This window comes from Pistacia vera, unplaced genomic scaffold (assembly GCF_008641045.1).
Source record: "Pistacia vera cultivar Batoury unplaced genomic scaffold, PisVer_v2 Contig1061, whole genome shotgun sequence".
Lineage (NCBI taxonomy): Eukaryota > Viridiplantae > Streptophyta > Magnoliopsida > Sapindales > Anacardiaceae > Pistacia > Pistacia vera.
The window spans coordinates 235,908-245,974 of record NW_022195095.1 but is presented as its reverse complement, the minus strand read 5'-3'; the positions used below and the strand labels follow the sequence as shown (position 1 = coordinate 245,974).

The window sequence follows — 10,067 nt, the reverse complement described above, 5'->3', positions numbered from 1 at the left end:
GTGGGCATTACAATTCTCCCCCCTTACAAGAATTTCGTCCCTGAAATTCAAACGAACAACTCAAGATGGTGGTTTCACATATCTTGCTCTACCTTCTATGTTGCTTCTTCTACCTTATGATTCCTCTATTGGACTTTTACTGGTGGAATACTTTTGTTTTGGAGCTCTTTAATCTTTTTGTCTAAGATCTGTACTGGTTGCTCCTTATAAACGAGATTCTCTTCTAAGTCCACTTCTTCTACTTTTAATATATGGGAGGGATCGCTGACATATCTGCAGAGCATCGAAACCTGGAACACATTGTGCACCCTATCCATATTAGGTGGTAGCGCTAACTTATAAGCTACCTTTCCAACTCATTGTAACACTTCAAAGGGGACAATGTATCTAGGTGCTAACTTTCCTTTACCGCCAAAATGTATCACCCGCTTATAGGGGGAAACTTTAATAAACACTTTATCACCCACTGCAAATTCCACATCTTTTCTCTTTGAATCTGCATAGCTCTTTTGTCTATCTTGAGCTTGCTTCATTCTACGTCGGATCAACTGGATATCTTCTATCATTATGCTGCCCAAGCCAAAAAGTTGTGATAATTTTTCTCTCTTGATTTTTCTTACTCTCTTCTTCTTTAAACAATCACAAATCAAACTAGCAAATTGGTTGTGTGTTGATTCTTGCCTTTGTGTGTATATCGTGAGTTCACTTCTATCCTTGAAGTGTGAGCGTTTTTCAATTATCAAGCAGTGGAGCCATCAACGTGGGCAAGAATCTAAAACCTTGAATGGGTTTTTGATGTTCTATAACATGTAAACAACGTATATCTCATATTTGGATTTTGGGGCTTTAGGTTTTAATCGGTAAATTTTTGTTTTCCACTGCCTATTTCTTTGATTAATTCCTAACAATAACTAACTTTTTTTGGAGATATGTGATACATTCAAGCACAACGTAGTGATGGATGATGCCATTTAGTTGAGATTATTTCCATTTTCATTGAGGGATAAAGCTCAAGGATGGTTAATGTCACTACCGATGGGAGCTATCACTACATGAGATAAACTAGCGCAAAAGTTCCTTGCAAAGTATTTTCCATTGGCTAAGTCAGCCAAGATGAGAAATGATATAACATCCTTTGTACATAGCGATAGTGAATCCTTGTATAAGGCATAGGGAAGGTATAGAGAGTTGGTAAGAAAATGCCCACATCACGACTATTTGGGTGCAAATATAAACCTTTTACAATGGTTTGCTTCCTAATGTTCAAACAATGGTGGATACCACATTGGGAGGAGCATTAAACAACAAAACCCCAGAAGCTACTTATGAATTGCTTGAAGTATTGGTGAGTAATAACCATCAAAGACTCAATGATTGAGCAATGCCTAAGAAGAATATGGGTTTGCATGAAGTTGATGCCTTTATTGCACTTTTCACTCAAATTTCAGTACTTTAGAAGCAATTGGAAGATATGAATGTGAATTAGTTCAATCTCCTACTAATATGTGAATTTTGTGTAGGAAACCAGGCAAGTGTGGAGTGCCAAGTGGGAAATCTGTCCTCTTTCTTAACAAATGAACAAGTGAACTACATGGGAAGTTCACAAATGCCGCAAAACAACCTATACTCCAACACTTATATTTCGGGATGGAGGAACCACCTAAATCTTTCTTGGGAAATCAAGGAGCACCTAGATCGGTAGCTCAATTTCAACAACCAAAGAAGAGACCTAACTTGGAGGAGATGTTTGGAAGCTTTATGCAAGAAACTACCAATTTCATGAATGAGAAGAGGGCGAATTTTAGAAATCAAGAAGTGTCTATATGGAATTTGGAGACTCAAGTTGGTCAGTTATCTGAATAATTGACGGAAAGATCTCAAGGTGCATTGCCAAGTACAGCAGTCACAAACCCAAAAGAGCAAGTTAATGCGATAACCTTAAGGACTGGCAGATGAACCTCGACAAAAAAAAGTGGTTAAAGTTGAAGAGAAAGTCATAGGATAAGCTAATGAAGAGTTGTAAGAAGAGAGGGCACCAATGAGAGAGAAGGAAATGAAGTCAACATATCCTGAGATTCCACCGAAACCTACACATCATACTCCATCGTACCATTTCCTGAAAGGATGAAGAAACAAAATCAGGATAAGAGTTTTCTTAAATTTCTTGATGTTTTTAAGAAACTTCATGATGTGTGCAAATGCAATACCTAATTTTACTTCACTAAATTCTAATGCAAAGTCGTGTAGTAACAAAGAGCAAGTAAGGGTCTTTCTCGTAGAGGATTTGTGAACTTAACTAATTAGCTACTTCTAATGGGGTTTTGTCACAAATTATAAGAACTAAACAAAAACTAACAAACTAAAAGAAAATAATGTAAATCAAACAACTAATCACGAAAAAGAAATCAATGAGAGAAATGAGATTGAAGGTTTATTCTCCACCACTAGACATGAATTACATATAATAAAAGTACTCTTTAACTTTCTACTCTTTTGATCACATTAGCTCAGAAAATACCAAACGTTGATAAGTCCCATCTCTCCTTACTAAGTCGTTAGACTAGACACAGCCATAACCCAATTCACTATTTATTAAATAACCTAGGATACGATCCCCTTCACAATCTGGCATTAGTTGTACATTCATTTTATTTACATCAAATGGATGTGAAAATACTTTCCTCAATAGAGATTTGGAGGAGGGTTTATATGAAACAACTTGATGGTTCATTTCAAATGATGGTGAGCATTTGTTTGCAAGCTTAAGAATTCTATTTATGGACTTAAACAGGCTCCCGATAGTGGTATTTAAGATTTCACATGTTATCTCATCTTTTGGTTTTGTAGAAAATGTCATGGATCAGTGTATATACCATAAGGCAATGGGAGCAAAATCATCTTTCTTGTGTTATATGTAGATGAATTCCACTTGCAACCAATGATTTGTTTTTGCTGCATGAGGTGAAACAATTTCTCTCTCAACATTTTAATATGAAGGATATGGGTAGGCGTCTTATGCCATTGGCATTAAGATTCATAGGGATAAGCCCCAACATGTGTTGGGACTATCTCAACAAGCCTATATTAATAAAATTTTTGAGAGATTTAGGATAAAGGATTGTTCACCTAGTGTTGCACCCATTTTTAAGTGTGACAGGTTCAATCTGAACCAATGTCCTACACTTGAGATTGAAAAGGAATAAAGGAAAACCATTCCTTATGCTTCAGCTGTTGGAAGCCTATGTATGCTCAGGTTTGTTGTTGTGTCATTTGAAACAACTACTACTAACTATGCTCAGGATTTGTTATTGTGTCATTTGAAACAACTACACCAGTGCACTAGTCTTAAGTAATATAGTGTAACAAAGTATAGGTTATTGTACCCAAGCGATTGCGTAAACAAGTACTAAAATGTTAATTAGTCTTAACTTTATCTAGATAATCAAAACTTAGAATGGTGATCTTTAAAACTAAAAATATTAAAAGCTAAAATATTAAACGAACAATTGCAAGAAACTAAACTTAAGAATTCAATGAAGAAAATGGCTAAGACTTCAGGCCTCAAACTTCTCTGCACCCCTCAATTTACTTGGTTAATGAATTTATCTAATTAATGTGACAACGAATTTCTAGGTTAACCATATTCTTTCTCAAGCAATATTAATTCTACTTCTATCTCACAACCTAGTATCTCTATGTAGATTTGATGAAATAACGAGCATTAAGCTTTATGAAACCTGTAGCTTTTAGCACAAAACTATTTCATGTATCAATTCATATATCTCTATATCCAATTAACCATGCCTATTTACTAAGCATTCATGTAATATCTGCTTTTGTCTCAATCACATAAAACAATTCTATCAGAAATTGATCAGGTTCTAATAGCATTAAGCACATAAATATAGCTCATCATTAGAAATATATTCAATGACCATAGCAAAAATTGATCACATATCTATAAATAGACTAACCCTAGTCTTAGCCTGAAAAATATGTCATAATAAAAGAATAAAGCAGAATTCAAGAAATAAATCATATTGAAAGAGTAAAGACAACCTGTGATGAATTTCATTCTTGATTCTCCTTTTTCTTTTGTTACACAATAATCTCTCTCCAAAAATAGCAAAATTCGGCCCCCAAAAAAGAATCTCAATCACACTTAAAACCCAAAGAGTCCTAAACAAACAAGGAAAGAAAACAAAAAAAAAAAAAAAAAAACCCTAAAAGTGTCTAACACGGCCCTGGCCGTCCAAATGTACATCACCATGGCCTAGGTCATGGTGCTTTCTATCCTCGATATTTACCTCATTCCACCACCATGGTCGTGGTGAACACCCAAGCATGGCCTGCCTTCAAAATTGTCATCATCTCAATTTCTTCAAGCTTTTGAATCCCAGTTTCATTTTAACGCTCCAATTCACTCAATTAAAGCCTGAAAATCACAAATTCTCCAAATCAATAGCTGACCACTCACATCATAAACTTAACAAAAACAACATCAAAACAAGAAACAAATGAGAAATTAACTAGAAGGCTATAAAAGCAAACCTAAAAACACTAAATTTATGCAACTTATCACCTCCCAAACTTAATCCTTTGCTTGTCCCTAAGTAAGAGAATATTAGAGAAACAAACTCAGCAATCAGCATGGATTTTGTGGTTGTTCCAAGTCAAGGAAAGAAAACCAACATGCTTTAAATGAAATTCATGCATCCAAACATACAACCCCGCTATTGTGCAATCTGCCTTACCAAGACTTATACTTAGCCCCCAATATTATTTTTTTTCCTCTTTTTTTTTCTTTTGTCTTTATTATTATTATATTATATTATTATTTATTATTTGATGAGTTTCATCAGATTGTCGCATTACCTTTTTACGTGAATGAACCCATTGGTGATTGTTGCCCCCGGTTACTCAGCAATGTCACAACACCTAAATGCTTTGCATACTCATAATTCTAGCCAGGGTTTGACGCAAAAGTAAACATGGGTCTCATGAATACCCTGGTTACTAAGCAACTCAAATAGCAGAGTAGTTTATTCAAACATAAGAAACTAATGCAGGTTTTTTTTTTTTTTTTTTTTTTTTTTTTTTTTTTTTTTTTTTTTTTTTTGCAAGGGAGTGAAGACATTCTCAGCTAGTACACAACAAAGTCAAGTAATAAACTAGAAATTGCACAACCATCAAGCTCACATACTCTTGCATTCCTAAGGATATAAGCAGGTTCAATCCTTTCAATGACTTGGAAGACCACTACCCCAAATGTTACAATTCTCACAAAAAATAAAATAAAAAAAATAAAAAAAAAATTTAGGGACTCCCACAAGTTTCGCTTGGGATTGTATCAAAACACAAACACCAAAAAAAAAAAATAAATAAATAAATAAAATAAAATAAAAACAAAAATAAAACCAAAACCACACCATAAAATAAACACTTCCTAAAAAAAAAACACACCAACCCAAAGAAATAGACCGTTAACAATGCATCACAAACCAAACTGCCACTCCCCCAAACTTAGAGAATGCAATGTCCAATGCAAAAAAAAAAAAAAAAAAAAACTAAAAATGAGAGATAGAAACTTTCCCGAATTGAGAGGACAATTGACTAGGAATGAGCAGGTGATCATGACTGGTGCACTAGTCTCTAGTTTTTTTTTTTTTTTTTTTTTTTTTTTTAATTTAGGGACATGGCTGTGTAAAATGACACAAGGTAGCCTGTGTCTACTCTACTCAAGTTGTATTCTTCTTTGATCACTTAAGCTTCCCCCAAACTCATTCCTTGTTTTGGCGATAACAAACAAACACAACAACAAATTACAATGCATCAAAGAAAAAATAATAATATTAGAATGAAAAAAAATAAGATAAAATAAGTTCTAATTAAAGTCATTAGCTTGACTTTCTACGCTTGCTTATTCTGGTTCATTTACTGCCATAGATCTATCTTTTTTCCATCCTCCATCTTCATAATGCTTGAGACATTGTCCAATCACCTTGAATGTGTGTTTCAACTCATGGGAAATCTCAATGGTGCCAAAAGGAAACACTTTGGTGACGTAAAAGGTCCTTACGATCTGGACCTTAACTTACTTAGAAAAAGTCGAGTCTAGAATTATAGAGCAACACCATTTCCTTTGATGAAATCTCTTTTCATGATATGCTTGTCATGCCATTTTTTTGTTCTCTCTTTGTAGATCTCGCATTCTCATAAGCCGCTTCGCAAATTATTCATCCATCTCTCATTGCAGTAACCTATTTTCACCTACAGCTTGCATGTCAAATTTAAGAAATTTTGTAGCCAATATGCCTAATGCTCAAGTTCAATAGGGAGATGGCATGCTTTTCCAAAAACTAGCTATACGGGACATTCAATGGGGGTTTTAAAAGCTATTCTATATGCCACAATGCATAATCTAATTGCAAAGACAATCTTTTCTAGAGGTAACGTTTTTTTCTAAAATTCGTTTCAATTTTCTATTAGATACATCTACTTGACCACTAGTTGTGGGTGATAAGGAGTGGCAACCTTATGTGTATCCCATATTTGTTCAAAAGATTATCAACTGTTTATTGCAAAATGTGTCCCACCATCACTAATAATTGCCCTAGGAGTGCCAAATCTAGTAAAAATATGTTTCTTTAAAAATTTAACAACCACCCTAGCATCATTTGTTCTAAAACCTCAGCTTCCACCCATTTGAAACATAGTCGACTGCAACAAGGATGTATTATTGGAAATGAATTAGGGAAAGGTCCCATAAAGTCTATCCCCCAAATATCAAATAATTCATTCAATAATATTTTTCAAGGGCATCTCATGTTTCCTAGCTATATTCCTTATTCTTTGGCACCTATCACAAGACGCTACATAAGCATAAGCATCTTTAAACCGTAGGCTAGTAAACCTGCTTGGAGTACCTTTGCAGCTATCTTGGTTGGCCCAAAGTGGCCACCTACTCTCTGTCATGGCAGTGATGTAAATGGATGTCATCTCCTCCTCAGGCACGCATCGTCGAATACTCTGATCTATACAAACTTTGAACAAATATGGTTCTTCCCATAAGTAATGCTCAACATCAGAACAAAATTCTTTCATTGGTGAAAAGTAAGATTTAAAGAAAGAACACCCGTGACAATATAATTTGCATACTGTGCATACCATGGAATAGACACATTTAAAATGGCAAATAATTGTTTGTCAGAAACTCCTCTCTTATTGGTATTTCATCTCCTTTTTCAAGATTTGTGTCATTTATCCTAGATAGATGGTCAGCATCCACATTCTCTACACCTCTTATCCCTTTTCTAGGTCAAATTCTTATAACAATAAAATCCATCTAATTAACCTAGGTTTGGCATCTTTCTTAGCAAGTAAATATCCGCGGCGAATGGTCAACGTAGACAATTACTTTACTCAAAACAAGGCATGAATGAAATTTGTCAAATGCAAATACTACCGCAAGAAGTTCTTTTCAGCGGTTGCATAATTCTGTTGAGTCACATTTAGTCTGACTAGCATAGTATATAGTTTGGAATACCTTGTCTTTCTCTGACCAAGGACACACCAATAGCTACATCAGTAGCATCACACATCAGTTCAAATGGAAAACTCCAATCAGGTGCCACCATAATTAGTGTGTGACAAGCTTCTCCTATAGTGAGGAAACCCGCAAACATTCACATTAAAATCAAAAGGAGTATCTTTAATTATAAATTAGATAGAGGCTTTGAAATTTTAGAAATCTTAATAAATCCTGTATATCCTGTGTGTCCAAGGAAACTCCTCACGGCCTCACTGATGTAGGTGGGGGTAATTTTTCAATCCCTTCCACCTTTGCTCTATCCATTTCAATCCCCTTTTGGGAGATTTTATGACCCAAAAATATTCCTTCCTGCACCATAAAATGACACTTCTCATAATTTAATACTAGGTTAGTGTCTTCACTCTCAACAAAACTAAAGCCAAATTATTCAAATATGCATTTAAGAGGGACCAAAAACTGAAAAATCATCCATAAAATTTCCAAAAATTCCTCTGCCATATCATGAAAAATGGACATCATGCATCTTTGAAAAATGCAAGTGCATTGCATAAACCAAAGACTCCTCCTAAATGCAAATGTTCCATAAGGACAGTGAGAGTGGTTTTCTCCTGATCCTCTAGAGCTAATGCTATTTGTTTATACCTAGAACACCCATCGAAAATAATAAACTCATGCCCGCAAGTTTCTCTAACATCTATCAACAAAGGGTAAATGGAAGTGGTCTTTCTTGGTGGCATTATTTAATTTTCTGTAATCTATGCACACTCTCCACCAGTGACTGTCCTAGTAGGTATTGATTCATTATTTTCATTTTTCACCACAATCATATCCCTTTTTTCGGTACTCCTTGAACAGGACTCACCCATGAACTATCTAAGAAGGATAGATAATACATGTGTCGAGTAGTTTAATCACCTCTTTCTTTACCACTTCTTGCATGCTCAGGTTGAGTCCTCTTGAGGCTGAACTGTCAGCTTGTAGCTGTCTTTCATGAGAATTGTGCATGCATTGAAGGACTTATTCCCTTTATGTTAGCCTTGTCTACCAAATGCTCCTTTATACTCCTTCAACACCCTTAGTAATTTTCTCTCCATCAAACTTGTCAGAAGATGAAATAATAACAGGTAAGAAGAAGACTCATCAAGAAATACATATTAATGAGTAGGTATGGGTTTCGGTTCAAGATTTGGTGCTCTTCAATTGAGGGCTTTGTTCAAGACAATATTGGCCTTTCCAATTTTCAAATTTTTGTCACATGACCCTTTATAAGGTGGATTGGCCTCCAAACTTGCTACAATCTCAATTAAGTGCTTATTCTCCTCTTATCTCTTTTGAATCAACCAATGGATCTTCATACCTGTTATCTTGAAAATCCTCATGAACCAAAGGATCAAAAGCATCGATTCTAAAACACGTGTTTATCTTAAAAGGCTGTTTCATAGTTTTAAAAACATCAAATGTTACTTTTTCATCTCCTACCCTAAGAATAGTCTCACCTCTTTGCACATCAATCAATGCCTTACTTGTGCTAAAAATGGTCATCCTAGAATTTTAGGTCATCTTCTTCCATATCCAACACAGAAAATCTACAAGAAAAATAAACTTATCTACCTGACAAGCACGTCCTCCCACATACCGCTTGGATAATTAATTGATTTGTCAGCCAACTATAGATACGGGGGTGGCCCTTGGTTCTCCATTCCCAATTTCCTGAAATTAGATAAAGACATTAGATTAATGCTAGCACCTAAATCACATAAAGCTTTGGAAAATGAAAGTGAACCAATAATGCAGGTATTGTAAAACTCCCTAGATCTTTTAATTTTGATGGCAATATATTTTGCAAATTGCTAACATTCTTCAGTGAGTTTTACTATTTCTGCCTCCCAGTTTTCTTATTGGAAAGGATGTCCTTTAAGAACTTTGCATGCTAGCATCTGAAGAGACACCAACAATGGAATATTAATATGCAATTTCTTAAAAATCTAAATTTTTGCAAATTGTGGATCAACTTTATGCTTCTTTATGCAAGAGGAAAGGAGTTGAATCTCTATCTTCTTAGGTTCAAGCAACTTTTTAGCAATGTTGTCTGTTACATTAGGTGCTTCCTTTTCTCTTGCTCTTTATCCCAATTTCCTTGCCACATTTTAGTGTAATTGCCTTCACACGCTCCTTGGGATTCTTCTCCGTGTCACTAGGCAAAGTTCCTTGACTCTCCCTGATATCAAATTTGCCAACTACCCAATCTGAGTCTCAAAATTTCTGATCGAAGCTTGTAATACTCACATTCAGAAATATCGTAAGGATTATTTTGTAGTCATAGTGAATATATTTCTAGTTTTATAGATGAATTCCATAAATTTCAATAGGGCAAATGGTCATTTCACATAGAATCACGGTTCAAGTGAAAAGTGAGTATGATAAATTAATGTATTAGTGTGCTGGCCATGAGAATAAAGTGGTATAAAGTTTATGGAAAATACATGTGATGTGATGCCGAGATAAATACGTGCTT

At 35.0% G+C, this 10,067-nt stretch overlaps 1 non-coding gene across 1 annotated transcript; it reads right to left on the bottom strand.

Annotated features, from left to right (window-relative positions):
• Window positions 1–1,110: 1,110 nt before the first annotated feature.
• LOC116130982 lies at window positions 1,111–1,217 on the bottom strand. Its single transcript, XR_004128175.1, has one exon. It is a non-coding gene; the product is annotated as a small nucleolar RNA R71 (small nucleolar RNA).
• Window positions 1,218–10,067: the final 8,850 nt, after the last annotated feature.